This window comes from Pongo pygmaeus, chromosome 6, assembly GCF_028885625.2.
Source record: "Pongo pygmaeus isolate AG05252 chromosome 6, NHGRI_mPonPyg2-v2.0_pri, whole genome shotgun sequence".
Lineage (NCBI taxonomy): Eukaryota > Metazoa > Chordata > Mammalia > Primates > Hominidae > Pongo > Pongo pygmaeus.
The window spans coordinates 103,294,113-103,306,163 of NC_072379.2; the positions used below are offsets into that span (position 1 = coordinate 103,294,113).

The 12,051-nt window shown below is 43.6% G+C and overlaps 1 protein-coding gene and 1 long non-coding RNA gene across 9 annotated transcripts in view; one reads left to right on the top strand and one right to left on the bottom strand.

The window, feature by feature from the left end:
• LOC129040582 (uncharacterized) overlaps positions 1-6,573 on the bottom strand; it is a 30,932-nt gene extending 24,359 nt beyond the window's left edge. For both annotated transcript variants that reach the window (XR_008503680.2, XR_010127109.1), the window contains exon 1: positions 6,446-6,573. This is a non-coding gene — a long non-coding RNA (uncharacterized LOC129040582). The remainder of the gene's footprint in view (positions 1-6,445) is intronic.
• A 653-nt stretch (positions 6,574-7,226) lies between these two features.
• Positions 7,227-12,051, top strand: part of KMT2E (lysine methyltransferase 2E (inactive)) — a 103,272-nt gene continuing 98,447 nt past the window's right edge. For 2 of the 7 annotated variants that reach the window (XM_054495285.2, XM_063668420.1), the window contains exon 1: positions 7,227-8,060. The gene's annotated coding sequence lies outside the window, so the exon portion shown is untranslated. The remainder of the gene's footprint in view (positions 8,061-12,051) is intronic. The other 5 variants (XM_054495289.2, XM_054495287.2, XM_054495288.2 and 2 more) reach the window with 3 other exon arrangements.

Genomic DNA, 12,051 nt, shown 5'->3' on the forward strand with positions numbered 1-12,051 from the left:
TTTCAGATGAACCCTTGACTCGATGTCATTTGTAAAATCTTTTTCAGTCATTTAACTTTTTAAAAGAATGCTTCAATCAAAGCTATCTAATGTGTCCTCTTACCCTTTTGACTTCCATTTGCCCTTTTACTGGCCATAAAGTGGGAGCATGGAATAGAACAGAGAGTCGCTACAGAATGTCTCTTGTTTGGATGTGGTCAGATAAGCTGTGCTTGGGACATGGGAGAGATTCCTAGACTACCACAATATTGTTATCAAATGAACCAGAGAATAGTGAATATTTTTGTTGCCTTTTCAAGTTTTTCATAGAATGAGGAAAATTAATTGAACATTACTTATTTAAGTAAGTGTTCTTCAGGAATGAGGTATCACCTTAGCACAGCCTTCCCTCACGAAAAATTTAAATACTAGAGATAAAACTAAACTTGAGGAACAGGTTCTCTCCTAACCCAACAACATTAAAGCTTGTCAGAAATCCAATAGGGGCCAGGCACTGGGCATAATGTACAGGCAATTATGTGTGATGAAGAGGTGCATAGGCTTTACAGTACAGTATATTCACTTTTTTTTTTTTTTTTTTTTTTGAGACAGAGCCTCCCTCTGTTGCCCAGGCTGGAGTACAGCGGTGTGGTCTTGGCTCGCTGCAACCTCCACCTCCCAGGTTCAAGCAATTATCATGCCTCAGCCTCCTGAGCAACTGGGATTACAGGCACACACCACCACGCCCAGCCTGGATTCACTTTTCTATGTAAAAAGAAGGTTTACAAATTTCTGAGAGTTTAGTTGCTAAATTCTGACCTAGCATATAAGAATTCAAGTGTTTAATAAATCAGTAGCAATTTTCCCAAATCCAGAGTTTGATACGGAGCTAAACCATGTCATGAGCTCACCCATCATCTGAGTTACTTTGCCCCTTATCAGTGAAGTCATTGTTAGTAGAAGCAACCTGGTTTGAGAGGATTATGTGGTACATCGTTTTCACAAATTTCAGAAATAATTTATACTATTCTACTTTCTAAGGAAGGTGGAAACCTAAAGTGGGTGAATAACTGAACACTTGGAACACTCGGATTTTCTTTATTTTCCTATAGGCGGGGGTCTTGCTATGTTGCCCAGGCTGATCTTGATCTCTTGGCCTCAAGTGGTGATCCTCCCACCTAAGCCTCCTAAGTAACTGGGACTACAGGCATGTGCCAGACACCTGGCTAATTTTTTTAAAAAAATTATTTGTAGAGACGGGTTTCATCATGTTGCCCAGCTTGGTCTCAAGCGATCCTCCTGCCTCGGCCTCCTAAAAGTACTGGGATTACAGGCTGCTTGCAATTCCTTTTTTTTTTTTTGAGACAGCGTCTCACTCTGTCCCCCAGGTTGGAATGTAGTGGTGCGATCTCAGCTCACTGCAACCTCCACCTCCCCAATTCAAGCAATTCTCATGCCTCAGCCTCCTGAGCAGCTGGATTATAGATGTGCACCATCATGCCCAGATAATTATTTTGTATTTTTAGTAAAGACAGAGTTTTGCCACGTTGGCCAGGCTGGTCTCGAACTCCTGGCCTCATGTGATCCACCAACCTTGGCCTCCCAAAGTGCTAGGATTATAGGCATAAGCCACCATGCCTATAATCAGCCAGCAATTACTTTCAAATGCTATCTACCATGTGTGGGCATTAGATAATAATCTAACAATAAAAGGTGTTGCTTAGGATAGTTATGAATAAAATAATTTAAAAATTATTATAAAGCTAATCAGACTTAGGTTAAATATGTTATGCACTGGCGTCTAATCTATCTTAAAAAACAAATGCAATCAGTTCCTTTTCCTTGGCATAAAATGTAGACCCAAGATCTCAGCTTTCTTGCTAAATGTGTCTCCTATTAAGACTGAATCTACCCTGTTTTGGCTTTTATCTCTGAAGACTATCAAATGTCAATTATTTTTATTGAAAGTCAATTCCTTCTTTTTCTTTATACTCACCCAGGCAGCAAGTATGGATGTTTCTGTAGTAACTTATATTCCTTCTTTATCACTCCTACTCTGATTCAGGCTCTTCTTGCTACATTGAGGGCTCTAAAAGCCAGTCTCTTCTCCTGGGTTGAAGACAGGTATGTTTTAAAATAAGTCTTTCTCTGTCCTGTGCCACACCTCATGCCTGTAATCCCAGCACTTTGGGAGGCCAAGGTGGGCGGATCACCTGAGGTCGGGAGTTCAAGACCAGCCTGGCCAACATGGCAAAACTCCGAAATACAAAAATTAGCCAGGCGCGGTGACAAGCGCCTGTAATCCCAGCTACTGGGGAGGGTGATGCTGGAGAATCACTTGAACCCAGAAGGTGGAGGTTGCAGTGAGCTGAGATCGCGCCACTGCACTCTAGCCTGGGCAACTGTGCGAGACTCTGCCTCAATTTAAAAAAAAAAAAAAAAAAAAAGCCAAGTCATCTTTCAGACAGTGTAAGTAGGGCAAAGATTATGAACTTTGGTGAGGTCAGGGAGACAGATGTTATTAATGCTCTGCCACCTTGGGTAAGATTATGTATAAAGTATATACAACAGCATCCAACAGTTCGATGTATTATGAGAGCATTCTCTTTTGTGCGGAGGGAAGTCACACTAGCAGTTAAGGATTTCTCGTCTGGCCTTAAGTCAGGACTTTCCAATAATTCCCCTGTTCTCTCATTAATGTCACCAATGACCTGATGTGGCATTACCTTGCTAATTAAAAAACCAAAAATCCCAAACTCTTGTTATTCCTAAATCCTTACTTCCAACTGTTTTCTTACATCAAACTACACATAAAGAAATGGAAGTAGCATTAAAACTGAGCTAAGTTTAGGCCGGGCACGGTGGCTCACGCCTGTAATCCCAGCACTTTGGGAGGCTGAGGCAGGTAGATCACCTGAGGTCAGGAGTTCAAGACCAGCCTGGCCAACATGGTGAAACCCTGTCTCTACTAAAAATACAAAAATTAGCTGGGCGTGGTGGTGGGCGCCTGTAGTTCCAGCTACTCAGGGACTGAGGCAGGAGAATCGCTTGAACCCAGTAGCCGGAAGCTGCAGTGAGCTGAGACCGCACCACCGCTCTCCAGCCTGGGTGACACAGCAAAGCTCCTTCTCAAAACCAAAAAACAAAAAACAAAACCGAGCTAAGCTTAAACTGGTAGACTAAAGTCTGGGAGAAAATATATTCTCTAAGAATAAGTTTCTACATAATCTAACCTAGTTTAGGCTTAAGTTGTATGAAATACCGTTTGTATTAGATTGATAACCAATTTAGTTTATTAGGAATGGTACTATATAAAAGATATTTGCTGATTGAAAGCACGTTTGATACCTCAAAAGACAATGCTGACAACGCCGCTTTTGCAGTGTGCTTACAAAGGAACAAAAAACAAAACCCCAAAGGCCATTTCTTTTTCAAATAAGAAATACAAATGCAGGATAAACTTCAGTGCTTGCAGCAAAACTAGGCATTAAAGAAAAATGCTATAAAATATACTTTCTTAAAAATATCCAGCTCAGTTTTCTTCTTCTTCCCACCTTTTTGGGGCAGAACTATCTCTGGGCCATCAGCAGTCTTCTGCCTTGCCTGGAGCCTCCCTAACCTTTCATCTCTTATCCAAATTGTTGATCAAAAGAGCTCCTTTAAAACAGTTTAAAAGCCAATATTTACAGTTTATAGACTGCACAGTTAATCTTATCAATCTCTAAAAAACCAGGTATACCTGAATGCCCATCAAGTGTCAAGCACTAGGCTGGGTTATCAACATAAAGAATGACACATTTACTTGTGAGTAGGGATTTTGCAGTTTCAAGAGGCAAAGAAAAGCTTCAAATTGTGTTATCCAGAAGTGAGAAAGACGCACTCCAGGTAGCAGGGCAAAAGCACAAAGGTATGAAATGGCATAGCACTTTTGAGATGGTGTGCACTTTAATTTTAGCACACCAGGAGATATGCTATGTGAACCTAGTAAACTTATCGCAATTGCAATGTTCCAAAGTTAAGAGACAATGATTTCAACAAAAATAAGGAAAAGAAGGTTGGGGTGTAATTTACTCAAATAATCTTTGTGAAGGGATGGGGGGAGATAATTCTTAAAAAACAAGTACCAAGCTTAGTATTTTTATTGAGCTCAGAAAGCCTGTGGTCCCCAGTAAACTTTTACATTGCCTACCTGTGGCTCTGAAGCTGGCAGAGCTAAGATGGAGGTGAAAATTGGAGGAGGTATTGGAACATAATAGGCCCAAATGAAATTGCCCAAGCAGAATATATGAATGTATGAACGCAGTCAAAGAAAAGTAATTCAAAGTATGAACAGTATTTAAAATGCCATAGGAAAGTCAAGAAAAATTGAGAGCTCAAGAAGTTCGTGGATTTGGCAATCAGGAACAATGAAAGTACACGCTGATTAAAGGCACAAAACAAGGAAAGGGTGTTTCCATTCGCTTGGAAAATGGCCTCTTTTCCTTATTAAGGCACAGTGAAAGTAGAAACATTCTGAAAATACCTTAAAATCTACTGACTTCATATTTAATTCCTTTTTTAAGCAGGAATAAAAACTGCTATGAAGGAAGGGGAGACATCTTACACGTAACAAAGCAACCCTTGAAGACATTCAAGAGTTCTTAAGGCTTACTTTCTATTCAGAGTGGACCAATTACATTCTTTGTACTAATTATTTATAGCTCATCCACATTCAGTTGCTTATAACTGAAAAAAGAAATCCACAAAAACTAGTGAGGATTTAAGGATACACAAATGAATTAAAAACCCAATCTTGTTTTCAAACTACAAAGAGCCTACAACTAAGACTTAAGGAAATAGCACAACCTTGACCTCAGGTTCTTTTCAGGTCCAGCAATCATTTTCTCCTAGCACCAAGTATAAGTGCTCTGCCAAGAAGTAGGCAAGATTTTGGCTGCAAATGTTGTTTGTTTAATAACTCCCCACCCTCTACACCACCCAAAAGGAGAAGCCCTTTAAAAATTTTTTGCTAGTTTTGACTACTTTAACCAGTTTGGCTAAGTGGGAAAAACGAAAAACAAATTTAGTCTACCTTACTGAATATGCCAAAATAGCCCTTAAAAACTGCTGGATATTTTCTATCGAGGTTTCAAAAGCTAAAAGTATAGTTTGTACTACTACAAAAGTGCTTCAAATTTCATAATGATGCAGGAACCTTACGGAATAATATTCACCGGAAGTGCTTATAATTGCATCTTTTTTTTTTAAAACTACAAAAGGCCAACAGAAAGAAAGCAGACTAAAAGTACTGAAAAGTCTTACAACTTAATACAGTTTAAAACACGGCTTTTATTCTGTATTACTAATGCCCAGTGCAAAAAAAAAAAAAGCAGGCCCGGCGCGGTGGCTCACGCCTATAATCCCAGCATTTTGGGAAGCTGAGGCGGGCGGATCTCGAGAGTTCGAGACCAGCCTGGCCAATGGGGTGAAACCCCGTCTCTAGTAAAAATAGAAAAAATCAGCAGGGTGTGGTTGTGGGCGCCTGTAATCCCAGCTACTTGGGAGGCCGAGGCAGGAGAATCGCATGAATCCGGGGAGGAGGAGGCTGCAGTGAGCTGAGATCTCGCCACTGCACTCCAGCCTGCGCACAATAGAGCGAGGCTCCATCTTAAAAAAAAAAAAAAAAAAAAAGCAAATCCCACCGACAAAACTATATTCTTAAAGGATGTACAGATAGGAAACTGGAATAAAGAACAGGAAGTACAGGAGGAAGGAACAGAGTCTGAAAAGGGCCCTTAAATTCAGATGGCTGCTTGTGCCTTTTAAAAGCAATTAAAGTGTTCCTGGGTGTTATTTACACCTTTACATTTGTTTCCAAACTTTGGAAATACTTTTCTATTTCAATCTGAGAAACTGTTTCCTCAGAAAGTAATCGATCCTCCTTGACGTTGTACCCCCCTGACGCTAGCCTACCCCTCGCTAGGCCTCCCAGAGGCCCTCAAGGACTCCTAGTTGATTCCGAGTCCCACGTCAGGGAACTACCACCTTACGTAAGTATACTTTGCGGGGAGAAAGGCAGATAAGAAAATAGGGCGCCAAACCTTCTCCACCAACAGCCGTCACACCCCACGAGGAGTGTCCTGCGGGGGCTTTCCCCTGGGAGCCGCAGCTGTTCTGCCGTATGGGGGAGGGGAACGCTTTCCAACAGTCATCTCTTCCTCTTCGGGCCGCCAACGCCGACCGCACCACAGTCTCCTCCGCCCAAGCCCTGTCCCCTCCCCCGCCCCGGCCTGGGTCGGAGCCAAACCCCACAGGAATGCAGCCCGGTCACATGCGCTGCGGCGGTGGACGTGCCTCTCCCCCCGCGCCCCAAGGAGACCCAGCGCCATCTTGCCCTGACGCAGTTACAAAAGTCACGGGAGAAATCCTGTCTCCTCCTCCGCGCCAGCGCCCCAAAGTTTCGCAGAGGCCGAGCTGGGGCCCTCACCTCGCGCAGGGACAGGAGAAAATGGTCAGGGAAGAGCCTTGCGATTCCCTTCGCCACTGCTTGGGTTCCATATCGGCCGCGGCAACAACGATCACCATCGTCACTTCTCTCTCTACCTTTGCAACAGCGTCCCCCTACGGCTTTGGCCCCACCCGCTGCTGCAGGATGAGGTCATCGCCAGCCAACCACGACGCGCCCAACAGGACACATCAGGCGCCGATTGGCTGTCGAGACCGCCTCTGCCTCTCCCCACTCCGCTCCCCCCAGCGCTCCGGGTCGCTGCGGGGCAAGGGGAAGACGGAAACCATTTCGGGGAAAGACCCCGAAAACAAGAGCCGGAATCGCCGTGTCATTTTAGTGGGGAAACCCTTCTTTTATTCTTTGGTCTCCCCCTTTTTTCTTCGAGATCACTGTCTCTCTGTCCCTCCCTCGTTTAATCACCGCCATATAAAGGAATTCCCACTCCCCTCCCCGCACATTGTCCCACCGGTGGGGAAATCCTTCCCCGAGGCCAAGAGAAGTATAGGAGGCAGCGACGGCAACTGCACCGACGGCAACGGCAGCTTTTTACCCCGAAACACGGTGGCAGGGAGGCGGCGTTGACGGTGGCTGCATTTTTCCTGCTGCTTCTCCCCCCGACCTCTTCCGTTTCTTGCTCCTCCATCGAGACCGCGCTAGACTCGCCAGCTCCGCTTTTATCCGGTGCCCGGAGCCTGCGCACTGGAGCCTCCTCTGCCCCTAGTGGGCGTCGAGTGACACCCCAACCGGGTTCACCCAGCGCTGGAGGCCAGACTGGGCTGGGAGAGGAGGGGGAGAGGAACGGGGAGACGGGACTGGGGTTGTTTGGGAGGGGGAGAAAGTGTATCGCTTTCGGAGGGTGACGGGAGGGAGTTCGTTCCCAGGCCCTGCTGTCCTTGTCCGTGCACCCAATACTGGCATGCCCAAGCTCACCTATATCCAGACTTGAGGGCCACTGGGGGAAAGGGGGAAAGAACCAGTCCCACCGAACACCGACACTTCCTCAAACCTTCGGTGGATTGTTGAATGCATCTGTTGTCAGAAAGACAGAAATTCCGTCCCCCTCACCGCCTCCAGTTTGTTATCTTCGAGCCTCCGCGGAGAAGCAACGGCGAGCGGCAGCCCACAAGCAAAATGGCGCCGGGCAGCTTCATCCCCTCCCCCTCTGCCCCTGCGGAGCGGGACGGGCGGGCCCCGTGCACTTGCCGCCGCCGCCGCCGCCGCCGCCGCCGCCGCGGCCGCCGCCGCCGTCGCCGCCATTTTCCCAGAGCGAGAGGCAGTGACACTGAGCGGGCGCAGGGGGCCGAGTCGGAGACCGTGCTGGAGTTCGGGAGCGGCAACAGAGTGGGCATAGACACTCCGAGCAGCCTCGCCGTCGTCTCTGCGTTCCTGTTGACTGCCTGGCTGCCCCCTCCCCTACTCCTCGGTTCCTGGTGGAGAGGCTGCGCGCTGCTGTTCGGGGAGGGGGTGTGTGGAGCCGGGTCCTGTGTCCGCAGTGGCTGCTGTCGGGGGGTCGCCTGTTCGCGGAGGTGCGGAGAGACTCCTTGGGGGTCGAGCACATAACGGGGTTCGGGTGTCTCGTGTGTGAACATCACAGGTTAGTGCCTGTCGTCTCCGTGGGAGTTCCTGGGGCTTGCGGGGTTGGGGGACTTGTGTTTCAAGGGGGAGGGAGGTCTCTCATCTTTATCCTTAAGCTGGGGGAGCCGACGTTGACTCTCAGGTGTCTTTGCCGGCGCAAGACGTTGCTTGCTTAAATCGAATTTATCCTTTCTTTTCCCTGACCCTAGAAATGGAGCATTATGGCGGGTTTTAGGGTTGGGGAAGGGGAAACTGGCAGTTAAACCCCCTTGAGAGTGGGAGTTAGGGAGGGGGCGCACTCCTCATTGGCAGCAGGTTAAGGCCGCTTGAGTGAAGACGGAGGCTTGTGACTGTTAGTAGGGTTTGTGTCGAAGTGGTTCCAGGAGCTGCCAGCGCTCTTTTTTCTCAACCGCGTCTTGTTCAGGTGCTGAAAAGCCATATAGGCCCCATTTTCTTCTTCCATTTCTTGACGGGCAGTCTCTGGTATAATGTGCACATGAATACGAAGGGGGTAAGAAGAACGCCCTGGGCATCTCTCTTTGTGGGAGAGCGAGACAGCTAGCTCCTCATCCTCTCCTGGAGAGGGTAAACCCGCCCCTGAGGTGGTCACCCCAGTACCCAGCCTTCTCAGTCTCCTCCCCCACTCCTTTTGCATTACCGCCGTCCTTTACTGTGCCGGAGCCTTAGGATCTACAATATGGCTCATTTCAGAAAAGCTTATTTTGACCAAGGGATTGGCACAAATCCTATGGCAGCAGACACAGATGAGAAACAAACGGTTCACTGTGCTAAACGGGGTGGGGGTGAGAAAAAACAATCCAGAGTGCTCTCTTCTACTGGCCTTAGTTCCGTATAGATCCGTCCTTGCTGGGCTCTGTCTTAAGAATGATACAATTTAAAGTCAAAGAGAAATCGCTAGAGCTAGCTCTAGAATAAACCTCGTTTTGCCTATTTTGTTCCCTTTTTAGAGATGTGAATAAGGTAAGGTGTTTGGAGTTCTGGAGACCTTGGAGAGAATTAAGTGATGAGGTGCATTCAACTCTAGGCTGGAGACATGAATACCTACTTGGAAAATAGTCTGTTTTTTCTTTCAATTTCTGAGATGGGGAATAAAAACTGAAATTTCCCTCTTTTGTCCTTTACAGATTCTAAAAATGGCGGCCCCAGGCTGATGTTGTGGTAATCTAATCAGCTCGGGTCCTCCACACCCCATGCAGTGCGTTTGTCTGCAGCATATTACAGGCTTATTATGTTTACATGAAAAGACTGGGCTGTTTTTCCTCCCCCGAGCCAGTTACAAAAATTTGTTGATTTTTTTACTGCAAATTACAATGCTGTGTTTTAGTTGATTAATTTGATTCGTTTTTCCTGAAAGGCAAATAAAATGTCTCCATTTTTGGGGAAAAAAAAAAAAACACTCAGCCTTGCGAATTTCAGTGGTGATGATGGGTGCGCTTCAACATTAAAAAAAAATTATTTGGGTACCAATAATAGTTTTTGTTTGGTTTAATCCAGCCATCTTTTATTCAGTATGCCAAAGTAGATTAAAATGTTTAGTAAGTGTATAAGTACAATCTATTTTATATGATTAAATGTTTCAATCTAGAGTAAGACATTTCCCAACCACCTCTTGACCCATTTTGTGGATTTTGGTTTTTGTATTGTGTTTCAGCTTAAATTTTTAGGGAGCTGTACAAACAAGCCTAAACCTGTTACTTCATTGGGTGTAGAGATGCCATTATATTTTGCCATCCATTTTTCCCATGTATTTAAGCTTTCCTTAAGAATTTTCAAAGTTGATTGTGTGTTTGGTAAAGTGAAGCTTCATGCTGCCTTTAACAATCGTCTTACAGCATACCATCATCATTATGTAAGTTAAAAGTAAGGCTCCGATTCTGGATTTTTTTCCTCTTCAAATATGCCCATTTACCTATTATAGGATTGTGGAATTTAGTCTGTTTTAATAGACCTTAAATAAAAACATTACCATAATAGGGTCTTGAATCCATTTTATGCTATTTTCAGAAACTTATAGACTGAGACTGAAAATTAAATGGTGTCAGGTGTCATTTAACTGAATTTTTTAAAGTGTGAAAGATTAGAATTCACTTTCGTAATGGGAGTTCTTTTTGGGTTGAACTAAACAGTGAGATATGAGTGGGCCATTAATGACATTTAATGACCATTCTGATTGTGGAGCAACGGAAAGATGAGTGCTTTTCAATCCAGTAGTACTTTAAAAGGTCGGAGAGTATACACTGTTTCATGATTCTTTTATTCCATTGTAAATATTTTAGAGCAGCATTTACTTCATATGGTGACTGTATCAACTAGGTTGATGATAAGGTTCTAGCCTACGAAATAATTAGAGAAATAACTGGCTCAGGGATTTTCTACATACCAGTGAGCTTCATCATGGAAGACTGAGCACACAACCTTACTTAGAATATTTGAAATATTTTATTATCAAGTGAAATGTTGGTGGGTAGTGGGCGAATTTGTATAGGGTTTTAGGGTCAGTACTCATTTGTATTTTGATCTGAGCAAGTATTTAAGTCCAGATCATTCACTGCTGTGTAAAGATTGTGCATTTATTTTAAAGGCTAGGTGATTAAGGTCTGTGGTTCAGAAGCTTGGTACTTTAAACTTACTATTCAATATACAAAATCAGTGTATTCTTATAAACTTGATTTATGTGGCCATAGGAGGGAACACTGCCTGTGCCCAATGGTTTTCTTCATAGAGACCTTGGTCAGGTCTAGACAGACAAAGCAATTGAACTTATTTGGCCTCAAATGAAAAATACCAAGTTAGAAATTATAGGAAAAGCTGTCTTCAGTTTACTAGCTTTCTTCATATTGGCTTGCTTTATTGCTTCAGGTTTTGTTTCTTTTTGGTGGTGGTGGTGGGTGTTTTTATTTTTTTGATGTTTTAGTTCCTGTAAAATGAGACTGGCTTTTTTTTTTTTTTTTAAAGTATTGTACCTTATTTTGAATGGTTACTTTATAAATAACAAGGCTATAATTGTTTGTTTTTTGTTAATTTACTATGTGTGTTTTAAATTAGGATTGTCTAGGCAAATTTATTAAAAGGTTAGGCATAATTTTTGTTCCCAGAGAGTTTCGAAAGAATTTGGTTCCTTGGGGGAAACTAGTCAAATGGTCTTTGTTCTAGGATAGCTGAGTTTAAAGGATTAGTTGTTTATCTGTTTAAGTGGATTTGTAGACAACTATAATGTAATTGGAGAGTTAATTTTATTTTTAGAGCCTGCATTTTGATCATACATCCTTTCGTTGTCAGTGTAAATGAAAGGATCTCTCTGATCCCAGTTTAAGTGTAGAGCCTTGACAGGTCTCCATTTCCCGTCAACTCTGTAAGACTGATAACTGCCCTACAATTTTGGCTTGTCTGACTTCCTCACAGCTTCCAGCGAGAAATCATTGCCATATATGCCCCCAGTAAGCTCTAGGACTTCTTGAATCTATTGAGGAAGTAGGGAGAAAAGCTAATTAATAGGAGAAAAATTTCCCCTCAGTACATATCTTAGTGGTCTTAGGGAAATTATAATTTCTTAAATTGGCTTCTTAATTTCCAAGAATAATGTACTCATTTTCATTCATCAATCTCCTAAAGAAACCTGTGGTTTAATTTTTAAAGGTGTGTTTTATGTAAACCCTAACAGCTCTGCATTTCTGGAAGCTGCTACTGGGACTTAAATGTGTACAACCATAGTGTGTTTAAAATGTGTAAAACTAACAGAACTTTGAAGAGCTATCAAAACTGGTTAGGAAATACTAGTATGCAGTTTTCTCAACAGATGCTATTTTATGTTTACTATTTTAAAAATATTTTAATAATGTGTAAAAGCTTTTATCTCCAAAGGATTTGTTTTTAGCAGATGGTAGGTGCTTAATTATTTCTTGGATGTGAATCTTTTGTTGAAGCAAACACATTTACATCTCAAATATGTAGGGTGATCAGGGACTGTTCCCTGTTATGTGTTAGAATAA